The sequence below is a fragment of the Diceros bicornis genome, chromosome 8 (genome assembly GCF_020826845.1).
Source record: "Diceros bicornis minor isolate mBicDic1 chromosome 8, mDicBic1.mat.cur, whole genome shotgun sequence".
Classification (NCBI taxonomy): Eukaryota; Metazoa; Chordata; class Mammalia; order Perissodactyla; family Rhinocerotidae; genus Diceros; species Diceros bicornis.
The window spans coordinates 14,356,006-14,369,968 of record NC_080747.1 but is presented as its reverse complement, the minus strand read 5'-3'; positions in this window follow the sequence as shown (position 1 = coordinate 14,369,968).

Genomic DNA, 13,963 nt, shown 5'->3' with positions numbered 1-13,963 from the left:
GTTGGGCCGTGGAAGGTGCTTAAAAACTATTTGTTGATTGCTTTGTTTCAGGGGCAAAATTATGCTCAGAGACTGAGTTTGTCTTCGGCAGCAATTTATTTAACACAGGTTCACTGCAGGAATTATAATAATTTCACAAGCCAATAGCATACAGGATAATGTTTCTTAATAAGCCAATAAAGAAATAACATACTCCAAACCAATGATAGATTAATCACACTATTGTTCCAGGCAAGGGGAGATAAAAGAAAGAGAGTCCAAATTTAGTTGGGGTGGACCTTTTCTACGAGTTGGTTCTCAGGAGAGACAACTTGACCAACTGAGAGCTAATGTCCAGCTGCCAGTGCAAAAGTGAAGTCCCTGTTGCTAGAACAGGTTGCTACGGAAGAGCGGTGTCCGTGTTGGCGGGAAAGATGATCTTCTTCGTAGGCCTCTGCACGGCTTTTACTGCTGCCAGTAAAAGAGTGGCCTTTACCACGGCAGGAGCTAACGCCCCAAGGCCTTTGGAGAGCTATTTGGATCAGCAAAGGGTCACCTTGCCCAGACCGAGCACTCTCAAATAGTCCTCACAAACTTTCCATATTTATAGTCTAACTGTTCCCTCACCATAGTTGCTTCTCCACGTTACCATTGAGAGGCCCCGAGCAGTGCCCCTTAGCACCTGAGCTGCTGCGTGCTTATCAACGACCACAGATGAGATGATGACAGCCTGACACAGCTCACTTCATTCTTATATCAAAACAACTTTACTTATAAAAACTTCATCCTTAGATCAAAACAACTTCACTCTTGAAAACAACTTCATTTTTCTCGTAAACAGCTGGATACGAAATCATATCAAATCAATGCACAACATTGATCAAAAAATTAAGTGCATTTTCAATACTAAATACTGGGAGAACTACAATTTAAAACTTTTTTTTTCAGTTTTGCTTCACCCAGAGTTACCCAATGTATCTGAACACAGAATCCTTTTTTCAAAGAAATAGTGTTTTGTGGATTGCATTCTGGGAAACGTTGATGGGCACAGTAAATCAAGCAAAAGAAAATTCATTTTGACCTAAAGATTAGGAAATATTTTGTTTGAATTCTCTAGAATCATGACTAGCCATGAAGGCACTTATATTCTTATCCACTGGTCTGAATAATTCCCATTAGAGGGGGGCATTCAAGAAGGGAGGAGAGATCTTACTATGAAATTTTGTTCCGTTTTCCAACATTATGGGAAAATTAACCAGTTCAATTGTAGGTTAGTCCAGCTCTGGGTCCTCTACAGGTCTATTTTCCTCAGACTGTCTAAACACTAATTTATCATCTTTATCAGATTTTTGAGATAAAAATACAACTCTTTATCCCAATGTCAACATTTCTTAAAGGTTAAGAACAAAAGAAAATCTTAAATATTACTCAGTGACCTAGTTCTACAAGCATAGAAAGAAGAATCCCGAAAGAATTTTGATTTCAAAAGTCTGAGTTTTATATTTTTAAAAGCTTTTTGAAACCAAATGTTAGAAAAAAATGAGTTGCATTTTTTCTAAAATGTTGATAATGATCTTATGCATATATCAGGTATTTTTTTTAACTTACCCAAACTTTGGTTAGCTACAGTTCCTCACAGCAGAGGTAGGCACTTTTAGCTTTCAAGTGGAGAGGCAATCAAGACTATTGGCCCCACTTTGTATAAGAATTATATTTTTAAAAACACACAAACAAAAAAACCAAACAATATCAGTCTAGATTCCAAGAGGTTCATTACCTTCTAGAGTCATTAGAGACATAAAAGTATAAACTCAAATGTTAAACAAACCTAGCTCAGCTGAAGCAAATTAGTTAGCAGTCTGAGCCTCAGTTGCCTCATTGTACAATGAGCATAATTATAGAGCTTACTCCACAGGTTTTTATAAAACTGGTGGAAAAGTACCTAGCACACAGAAATCACTCAATGTTAGCTTTTATTCTTAACCCAATCCCCTATTTTCCAGAAGTTAAAAATGAGACCCAAACAGCACACAGGCTATGTCCAAAGCAACACAGCTAGTTAGTATCAGAGCAGGAATTGTAACTTAAGCCTCCTAACACTAGCTCAGTTAACTTTCCACACTATAACAACATAAAATAAGAGTGAGAAAAAAATAACTTAAAAACACCTAAAACCTGATGTTCAAAGGAACTGTACATTGGTATCATGGTGAGAAACAACTGACTTAAAAGTTGAGAAAACACTTGAGTGGATGAAATGGTCATATTCATAAGGTTAGTCAAGATGGTCACATAAGAATACTATTAAATCCTATTTTGATGAAAAGTGGGAAACATGAAAGATGGACAGGAGAAGGCAGCTGGTGGGAAAGAGAGATGATAGCAGACATTTGAAGGCTCTAAATAAACTACATGCCAAGACTAGCAAACAAGTTTTCGTGCCTACCGCTGAGATTGAGGCAACCCGGAATAATGATAATCAACATTTAATGAGGACTCACTATACGCCAGGCACTATTCTTACTCTACCCAACATATCTATTTTAGTCTTCAAAGGAACTCAGTAAAATAGGTACTACTGTAATCTTCACTTCCAAGTGAGAAATGGAGGCTCAGAGTGGCTAAATATCTTGCCTACAGCCAAATACTTAATAAGTGACACAGCCAAGAGTTAAGTCCTAGTGGTCTAACATTAGGTCCAGAACGAATTATTATGCTAGAGTGGCAGGGAGGGAGAAGAAAAAAACAAGGGAAATGATGACTTCTGAATGATTTTCCTCTTTGTAGGCTTAAAATGCAAATGTTGTATTAAAGAGAGAGCAGAGATATATGTTGAATATATGTAAATATATGTGCATCCATGTAAATCATTGCGTACGTGATTTTTCTCAATTTCCTGGTACATTTTAAGGAAACTGTTGAAAGTATTGTACAAGTTATTTGGGTTAAGTCAAAACAATCAAATTATGAGAGCAGAGGCTCCTATGGTTTACAAACTTTCTGGTACTAAGAATCATTCAAATCCAAAGATTCTGAGCATAATCACAGCTTATTTTTAAAACTCATCCTTATCTGACTGCATTTATAAGTGGCAAAGATCCAATAGCATGAAACTATAAAATGGGACAAGGTGCACATGAATCGACAGCAAAGGGAGCGAGAGATTAATGTGTTATATCAAAAGGTTTAACAGGGCTGGCAAACACAGCTTTAAATTGTGTATTAAAATATGCTCACCTCGCCATGCTTATTAACTATAGTGGCATGATTAAGAACATGGCCTCTGGAATCCTACAAATCTGTTTTTATCCCAGATCTGCAACTTATTGGCCATGTGAACAAAGGCATATCACTTCATTTAACTAAGTTTCAGTTTCTTTATATACGTAAGGCAGATAATAATAATATTATCTATTTCACATACAATAATACACATAGAGTGCTTACCACAGGGACTGCCACATAGCAGGCATTCAAATGAATGTTAGCACTACATAGGTTATATTTTGCTTTGATAGTTATAATTTTTAAGTGCTACAAATGGCAAATTGAATAAATTATACTTAGCTCTCATTCTCTTTGAACACTTCATGACCCATTTGACCCTTTGCATTCTCCTTGATCTTCTGTCCTTCCTTCTCTTTGATTGAACTATATTGTCTTTCCACCCACCTCTATGATTGCTATTATTCATTTCTTTTTTCTCCTATTCTCTCACTGTGGGATACTCCAAAGATTAGCCCTTGGCATTCTTTTCTCTCTTCATATTCTCTCTCCCCAGCAAACCATCCACTGTCATAACTGTCTTAATCACATCTAGGTAGATAACAACCCACTCCACCTCCATACTGACTCCTTGCGTGCACTCCTTGTACTTATCCAGCTGACTCTGGACATTTCTGTGCGACTGACATGCTATTTACCTTCATTCATCATGACTAAAATGCCAGTCACTGTCAACTCCACTGTGGCCTCTGTACATCATCATCCATCTTTCCTAACAAAAGGAACAAACTTTCAACTTAAGTAGAAAATGAATTGATTGGAAGTGTATGTGGGCTAGCTCACAGGATCAATGGAGGGCCAGAGAACCAGCCTCAGAAAATAACAGAAACCAAGAGGAGCCAAAACATAGCCACAACCCCCCTCCACAGACCCAGCCTCCTGGGGATGCTGCCTCTATGTCCTCACCACCAAACACTGTCATGCTTCTGGACTCACAACTCTGCCACAAAAATATAATCTGTGACCATCCACTGCCCTCTTCCATCACTCCCACAAGAACCAAAGCTCCAGATGGGAGTATCTAGACATGCCTAGGTGACATACCTACACTTTAGCTACTGCATGTAGAATCTTGGAGAGAGATTATCTGCTCCTGCACACACACTTTTGGCTCCTATGGTAGAAGGGAGAACTCTGTCTTCTTATTTTGGGATCCTTCCAAAATACGAAGAATATTTGGGTGCTGGGCAGCCAAAAAGTACAAATGTTTCTACACTTTCCTGTAAAACTAGCTGCCCCTCCTGAGCACATACTGTTTTTGTCATCACCCTCAAATCACTATGTGCATATCCCACGCCCTCTCATCATCAAACAGTTTTTGGATACTGTAAAACTTTCCTCGTAGTATCTCCTCACCCTAGTCCAGTACCTCATCACATCATCTGGCACTTTTGAAATGATCTTCTCACTAGCTCCCTGCCTCTAGGTTCTTTCTTCATGCATTTGTTGTGGACATTTGCTCTTTTAGTAACAATGCTCCAATTTTCTTTCAGATACTTACCTCTCTTGCGTTGCATCTGGGACTGTTAATCAAGGTGACCTCACCTCCAACCCCCAAAAGCAGACCTACAACCCAAGACAGACCATCACATGCTTTCTCTTGGAATACAAATATTGATCAGATGTAATACGAAGACTGAAAATGGTCAGATCTAAGGTATTTCAGGCAAGGCGTCATGACAATTCTGTAGAGTAATTCCTTCTACCTAGACCCCTGGAGTGGACTTGGCCTTGTGTTTTTCCAAGTCTGATTTTCTAGAGTCTATGAGTTCCCCCACCCGCTTCCCCCCAAAATGACTTTTGAGCTTAACTTTCTGATAAATAACTCTGATAAAACATTGCTATCAAATCAATTTTTCTGAAATACTCTTTAATCGTATCACTACTGTATTCAAAACCTTTCAAAAGCTTCCCGCAGGACAAATATGAAACCTTTTTAAATGTTCTCCAAGGCCCTCCACATCCTGGTCTCAAACTATCTCTTAGGGGTTGAATTGTGTCCCCCTAAAATCCATATGTTGAAGTCCTAACCTCCCCCAGTACCACAGAATGTGACCTTGTTTGGAAACAGGGCCATTGCAATGTAATCAGTTAAGATGAGGTCATACTGGAGTAGGATGGGCCCTTAATATAATACGACTATTTTCCTTATAAAAAGAACATGTTGGAGACCAGCCTGTGGCTCAGTGGTTAAGTTCTCATGTTCCGCTTCGGCGGCCAGGGGTTCGGGGGTTTGGATCCTGGGCATGGACCAACACACCACACATCAAGCCATGCTGTGGAGGCATCCCATATACAAAATAGAGGAAGATGGGCACAGATGTTAGCTCAGGGCCAATCTTCTCAGCAAAAAGAGGAGGATTGGCAACAGATGTTAGTTCAGGCCAATCATCCTCACCAAAAAGAAAAAAAAAGGAACATGTGAAGAGAGACACATAACAGAGAGTAGACGATGTGAAGACACAGGGAGAACGCCATTTACAAGGAACGCCAAAGATTGCCAGCAAATCGCCATAAGCTAGGAGAGAGACATAAAACAGCCTTCAGAAGGAACCAACCTTGCCAACACATTGATTAAGTACCTTGTGGTACTTGTTTTGGAAACCCTAGCAAACTAATATATACACTATTTTTCTATATTTAGCCCCCACACTCCCTTACAAAAATAATTTTCTCTAATAGAATAATGAATCTATACCATTCTCTTTATTTTTATGTACACTTAAAATTCTTTGTAATAAAAAGTTTTTCTCAATCCCACAAGATTTCTTCTAGGACCTTAACAAGCTGATTCTAAAATTTATTTGTCCAAACAGAGGCCCAAACAACCTGGAGAAGAAAAATAAAGTGTTAGAAATTGCCCTATCAAAGATCAAGGTTTGTTATGAAGTTATTTTAATTAATACAGTGTCTTACGAGCAGAGATAAACAAGTTGACCAATGGAACAGAATTAGAGGGCCAAAACCAGAACCATGTGTGTATAGAAACTTGGTATCTGGCAGAGACAACTCTACAGGCAACTAGAAGAAGAACAACTTTTCAAAAAATGATGCTGGGGCAACTGGTTGTCCACGTGGAAAAAATAAAAGTAAAATTTAATCCCCACCTTATGCCACATATAAAAATTAAATTCTAATGGATTAAAAACATACATGTGTTGGTAAAACTTTAAAACTTTCAGAAGAAAATATAGGAGAATATCTTATGACCTTGGGATAGCAAGGATTTTTTAAATAAGATGCAAACTACCAAGGAGAAGACTTATAAATTCTACTATGATAAGATTAAGAACTTTATTTATCAAAAAACATCATAAAGTGAAAAGACAAACCACAGACTATTGAGGCTAATTGCAACACAAATAACTGACAAAGGATTAGTTTCCAGAACACATCAAGAACTTCTCTAAGTCAATAAGAAAAAGTCAAATAACTTGGTAGAAAAATGTCTCAAAGACATAGACAATCATTGAACTACAAAGGAAAGCTAATAGTCCAGTAAACATGAAAATACCCTCAACTCCGTTAACAACAGAGAAATGTAAACTAAGACTACAATGAAGCACATGAATACACACTAGGTTATCAGAAATTAGGAAATATAACAATAATAAGTTTTGACAAGAATGCTGCTAGTGGGATTACAATTTGGTACAATTACTTTAGAAAAGAATCTGGCATTACCTTGTAAAGTTGAACACTCACATACCTACAATCCAGCAATTTAACTACTAGGTATACATCCCAGGGAAATCAGGAAAAATACGAAAGAGTATTCATAGAAGTGTTGCTTCTAATAGGAAAAATAATGGATATAACCAAAACATCCAATGACAGAAGATTGAATAAGTTATAATATGGTGACACATAGTACTATTACAAAGCAGTAAAATTGAATGAACCAAGGCTATGTACAACAATGGAATAAAATGTTAAAAACATAACCTTGAATGTGAAAAAGGCCACAGAAGGATACCCTTGAACATATTTTATAAAGCTGATAAACAAACAAAATCGAACAATGCGTTGTCTAAGGATACGTACATATATGGAATTTATTGCTATACAAACATAAGGAAAGGGAGGATAAACATACACTTCAAGATAGAGTTTGTCTGGTTGGCATAGCGAAGGGAATGCCTAGAATAACAAGAGAAGGGTCCTAAAAGAACCCACATAGTTTCAATAGCATTGGTAATATTCTATTTCTTGAATTTAGTGGTGGGCTCAGAGGTGTTCATTCTATGAATATGCATCAAATCTTACATATATATTGCATATATCCTTTTTTGTACCTAATATTACATAACAAAAATTTAAGGAAAATGTCTCTACATTCTGAGATGAGATAGGTTAGTATTATGGTTTCATTCTTTGCATTGAAAACATGAATATTTATGAGGTTTATTTTGATGTATTACAAAGAGGTGATTCTCTGTTCTTACTTTTTTTCCCCAAAAGTTAATATATTAGTTTTCTATTTCTGCATAACACATTACCACAAACTTAGAAGCCTAAAACAACATCCATTTATTAGCTCATGGGTCTGCAGGTCAAAAGTCCAATCACAATGTAACTGAGTTCTTTGCTCAAGATCTCAGAGCTGAAATCAAAGGGCTGACTGAGCTGCCTTCCTTTCTGGAGGCTCTGGGGAAGAATCTGCTTCCAAGCTCATTCAGTTTGTTGGTCAAGTTCTGATCCTTGTGGTTGTAGGACTGAGGTCCACATGTACTATCAGCCAGGGACCACTCTTAGATTTTGGAGGCTGTCTATATCTTCAAAGTCAGAATCTCCTTCACGTGCAATCCCTCTCACACTTAAAATCTCCTTCCAGAAAGAGCTTAACCCTCTCGAGGGCTCATCTGGATTAGGTCAGGCCCATCTGGATCATCTCTCCTTTTTTAAGGCCAACTGATTTGGTACCTTTACATCTGCAAAATCCCTTCACAGCAGCACCTAGATTAGTGCTTAGCTGAATACCTGGGAGGATGTGTGTCCACACCAGGGGCTACAAATCTTGGGGGTCATCTTGGAATTCTGCTTACTGTTGCTACCTAATCATCATGCTTAATTTATTCAATAATTCCTCCCATTGCTGCTTAGTTTTTTATGCCACATTAATCATTTTTTGTATGTTTGGTTAAACACCAAGATCCTGTTTCTAGGCTATTTAAACTTTAATATTGATCAGCTTATCTATTCTTATAGTATTTCCATGCAATAATTTTTAATTATAATGTTTATAATGTGTTTTAATAACTGATATGGCAAGTAACTCTCTGTTACTTGCTCTTTTCCATATTTTTGGCTATTTTGATATTTCATGTACCCCCAAAATTAAAAAAATAAAAGTAAATTAAATAATTCCTTTGTAATTTTTATTGTAATTACATATCTTACAGATTTTAGAAATTAAATTTGATGAAACTGGAAATGTGATTGAAACTGAATTTGGGAACAATTGACATTTGTGTTAATCTGAATGCTTTCCATTGCTGGTAAAAGAAATCCAGTGCAAACTAACTATTAAGTATTTGTAAATCATATTAAACAGTGTCTGACATATGGTCAAGGTGTCTGTTTAATACATAAAGAAGCTATTATTTTTGTCTCAGTTTAAATATTTTCTCACCAGAGAGGCCTTTCCTAACATTCCACACTAAAGTAGTTCTCCCATCACTTTCCATTTCATCATCCCTCTTAATATTCATCACAGCCCCTATCCCTACCTAGTATTTTCTTGTTTATTTGTTTATAGTCTGTCATCACTCATTAGAATGAATATAAGTTCTAAGAGCATAAGGAGACTTGTTCTGCATGTGTTAGATATTCAATAAGTATTGCAAAAAATAAAAACAAAGACATGAGAGTTTACTGGAAGGATGCTGCAGTAGTCACAGAATGAAAAAAAATAGTAATAAAATAAGGAGTAAAGTAGCTCTGGAGAGCTCAGTGACAGGGTCTTGATACCTCCACAACATTGCTACCTTTAGGTCTCATCACTGCTTGTCTCTCTGGGTTTCATTATCTGCTACTACAGATGGATTTTCTCCAAATGGTAGGAAACGTGGCTGCCAGGAGTCCCAGATTTATTCTTTCAGCTCCAAGGCCTGAAAGCCAGTGGAATATCTCTCCTAAGTTCAATTTTTTTTAATTCCAAGAAGGTTTCTGAATGCCTGTTTGGTTTGAGCACTTAACTTTTGGACCAGCTACTCTAGCAAGGGAAACGAAGTATTACATTTGACCCAAGCTTGGTTAGACACTCACCTCTGCGTGTCTCACAAATTTGTATCTACTGCAGCCATCTCATCCATGAACATGGTACCTCTCTCTATTTAAGTCTTCTTTTTATTATCTCTCAACAAAGTTGTGTAGTTTTCTAGATATTACACTTTCTTGTTAACATTACTCTTAGGTCTATATTTTATTGCTATTGTGAATTGCACTTTTCTTTCTCCTTCTCTCGGTAATTATTGCTGGTACTATGGAAGATGTGTTAATCATTTTGTATTTTTTTATTGGTTACTCTTCTGAACTCTCTTATTTGGAATGCCATAATAAGAATTCTCCTGTTTTCAATGCTACACAATAATGAATATGCACCTACTGCTATGATTTTGTAAGACTTCTTCCTCATATACTTAATTTATCCTATCCTCTTACAGTCTTCTATGAATTGTTTGCTCATTAACTCTCTGTCAAAATGCCACATATTATAAAGATGAGGTAGCAGTAAAGAAATTAAACTAACTTTCTAAATAAAACACTCAAGAACTTATACTTTTACCTGAGTGACAATCTCCTCCAAGGTTGTCACCTTGAAAGTCATAGCAAACACTTTTGGGACATATGCCCTGTTCCTGCTCCCCTTCTCGGGTGACTTCTCCCAAATCCATACCCTTTCACCCAAAGTATTGGGCCTTTGTGCTGGGTCAACTCTGTTGCCCACTCATAGTCAGTTAGACCAGGGTTGATGCTGGGACAAGATAGATTACTGAGCTCTCTCTGCTGGGGATTTGTAATTGAGAATCTGAGATAAGGAGCACACATCAGTTTTCTGCAGATACTGAGCTTGTATACTGCGGGCTGGGACTCCGTTTTTTGGACTGGGACTCCATTTTTTGGAGTCCCATCTTCTCCGCTCTGCCCCATCACCATATGCACGAAAAGCCAAACAACTAAAGAGGGAGGGGAAATGAGAATTAATGATTCAGATATGCAAATTATAATTGTCTCTGTGGCTCCAGAGGGAGAAAGAGAGATAGAGAAAGAGTGAATTTTGATCTCTTTTCAATTCCTACTTTGAGATTTACAAAACACAGTTCTACTTTTTGTATTTGGATTTCTCCGAGATACCCTTGTTTACTTCAAATAAATTACCCCTTATGTTAAGCTATTTTGTGTGGGTTTCCGCTACTCGCAAATAAAGAAACTCTGACTAAGAAAAGGAACTATATTCCATTCTAATTATTCTTTCATCATGAAAAACATCTTTGAAATAATTACTCTAAAATTGTCTTCCGAGCTTTGGTCATGAGCTTCCATTTGATGACATATCTTAATCCTTTAAACAAATTTTAACAACCAAAAGTCTTTCAAAGATACATAACTTACGAAAGTGGGGATTTAAAGAACGCTCACTGAATACTCATTATATGATAAATAATTGGCTTAATTGTTTTATCATAACAACTTGCTTCTTGAGCATATTTTCCTGGAGTTAGCATATGACTGAGATTAAGAAGATAGATTCAGGAATTATATTTCTTTGGTTCAATTTCTGGCCCTGTCACTTATTAACTGAGTAACTGTGAGTAAGTTATAGAGTTGTGAGACAGGCACAAGATAATCTATAAAAACACTTAAAACATTCTCTATCATGTAATAAGGGCTCAGTAAATGTTAACTATTATTACTATTACTACTAATAACACTATTACTGTTCTTACTATGTGCAGTGTGCAATGCGATATGATACACACTACAAGGAAATGCCTAATGAATGTTAGAAGGCATTTCAGCCCTCATGGATGCACAATCTATAAATAGTCATTTGAGCTCAAGAAGAATAGAGAGTCTCCTTAACGTTTTGATTGTGTGAATTTGTATACAGTAATATTTTAAATGAATTAGTTAAATATAAGTTACTTACATAATATAATAATTTTCTTAGAAGAATCATTTAATCTTGAAAACATTTGACCACCTTTAGGTAAATAAGCTTTTAGTGCTCTTGTCAGTAGAAGTGTTTCTCTATTCCTGAATTCCATCCATTCTTACATTCATTTTCAAATATTTATTGAGCATTTACTATGTGCTATGTTCTAGGCGCTGTGGATACAGCTATGAAGAAGACAAACAAGGTCCTGCTTACATGTAGCTTGAGTATGAAATCAGGCAATAAGCAAATAAATAATGTAATAACTTTAGTTATTGTGTGATATGAAGAAAAGAAAACAGGAAAGTGACTGGGGTGACAGAATACTCAGCAAGTCCCAGATCTCTGGGGAAGTGACACCAAGTGAAGTCTACTCGATGAGAAGGACCAGCCTAGAGTACGATATGCATCTCTCGGTCATGAAATCCCTTTGGCCATACACTTGGCCAAAGTTTACGTTTAATTTCTTATTTTTTAATTGCTGACACTTCAAACCCTATTTTATTTTTGCAAGTAGTATTTGAGCACAGAAAAAACATCTGAATGTGAAAAGCTTGTAGCCGGTTCATACTATTTTTAAAGTTTATTTTCCTCGTTGCATCTTAAATCTCAAATGTAATGATACAAAACTGGAAGAGGGTGGTGATCAGTAAATTCAAATTTCACTTTAACTATTTTGGTATCCAATATCCTGCCTGGACTGAGACCACTTCTGGATGCCCAAGATGTGGGGAACTTTGTGTGAACATATCAAGCACAAATCCATCCTCAGTTTTGCCTCCGGAGATTTTGGCATCTAATCTCAGTTCTGGGAGAATCTTTGGGCTTCACAGGAAATCTAGATGGCTCCAGCTCTCTAAGGAAATAAAATTCTTGAATAATAACATGTACACTTCATAATTGCTGCAAATTTCAAACAACTGATAAAGATAAATTGAGCTGTATTGATGAAATTATGTTTAATGTGAGAGTCTACTAAAAACAATGAGCCCAAGAATTTTTGGGGTTAGGTATCTTTTGTGTCCCACCCAACCGGATCCATCTTTAACCAATATTGCCCCTAAGTCTTGTCCTTTAGATCTCCATTTAAATGTCACTTTGAGGTGTTGCTTCTGATCACTCTATCCAATAAAGGTTATCTACTCCATCCCCCTATTTTCTTCCCTCACTGAACCCCCTTTATTTCTTTCAGAACACTCTCCACTATTTACAATAACATGCTTGTTGTCTGCTTGTTCATTATCTGTCTATACTAGACTATCAGTTCCTAACGGTAGAGAAGATGACTACTCCGTTCTGTCCTGTGCTGTATATCAAGCACCATCAGAGCACCTCTGTAGCAGATACTCAATCAATACTGCTGGAATGAGTCAACGAACGCCATCCCTTCTCTCTAATCTGCTCCATCTCCATCAAAATCATCTATTTTCATCAACTTTTCCTTGCCAACATTCTTACTATCCACATCTCAGCAACACATCTACTTCCAGTCTCAGGACCACTGTTAGTCTGGACTGTTTGTGCACCGCATAAAGACACTACGGCAAGTGGATAAGGGGAGCTGAAATTCAGCTTGTATTCTGTCTCCAGCTATGAGCCTTGGCGTGGTGACCGTGTCCACCCAGAGGGAGCATTTTTCCTAATTTATAGAGACTCCATATAGGCTCACAGAGGCCTTTTCCTGACTAGATTCATTTCTGTGCTTGAGTCCACCCTCTGCTTTATACTCTGTTACGGGTTGAACTGTGTCCCTCCAAAAAAGATATGTTGAAGTCCTAACCCCCCAGCATTTGAAAATATGAACTTATTTGAAAATAAGGTCATTGCAGATGTAAATAGTTACGTTAAAGCGAGGTCATAATGCAGTAGGATGGGCCCCTAATCCAAAATGACTGGTGTCCTTGTAAGGAAGCAGCCATGTGAAGACAGAGACACACAGGGATAATGCCATGTGATGATGAAGGCAGAAATTGGAGTGATGCAGCTGCAAGCAGGGATCTCCAGTGATTGCCAGCAAACCATTAGATGCTAGGAAAAGACAAGGAAGAATTCTCCTACTGGTTTCAGAGAGAGAATGGCTCTGCCAACACCTTGATTTCTGACTTCTGGCCTCCAGAACTGGGGAATAATACATTTATGTTGTTTTAAGCCACCCAGTTGGTGGTACTCTGTTATGGCAGCCCTGGGAATCTAATACACATGCCTAATATCATCTTACTTTTCCAGGTGAGATTGATAAAACAGAGACCAAAAAAGTGAATACCCTGCCTACTGTCAACTTAGGAGGTAACTTTTCTCCTGCTTCATCCTTTTTTCTCCCTAGTTGGATGCGAGTCTATTACTCCAAGGCAGAAGTTGTAGTGAAATTAAAAAGGTCCTCTTTACACCACCAGTGATACCTAACTTGGCACCTGAGCTTGCACAAAAAGCATATTGTGGAATCATTTTTTTCAAGCTTAGCAATTTGACTTTATGCAAAGTTCCTACATAGAACTACCCTTTCAAAATAAATCCAGAGGTTAGATACCAACAGCTTTCACA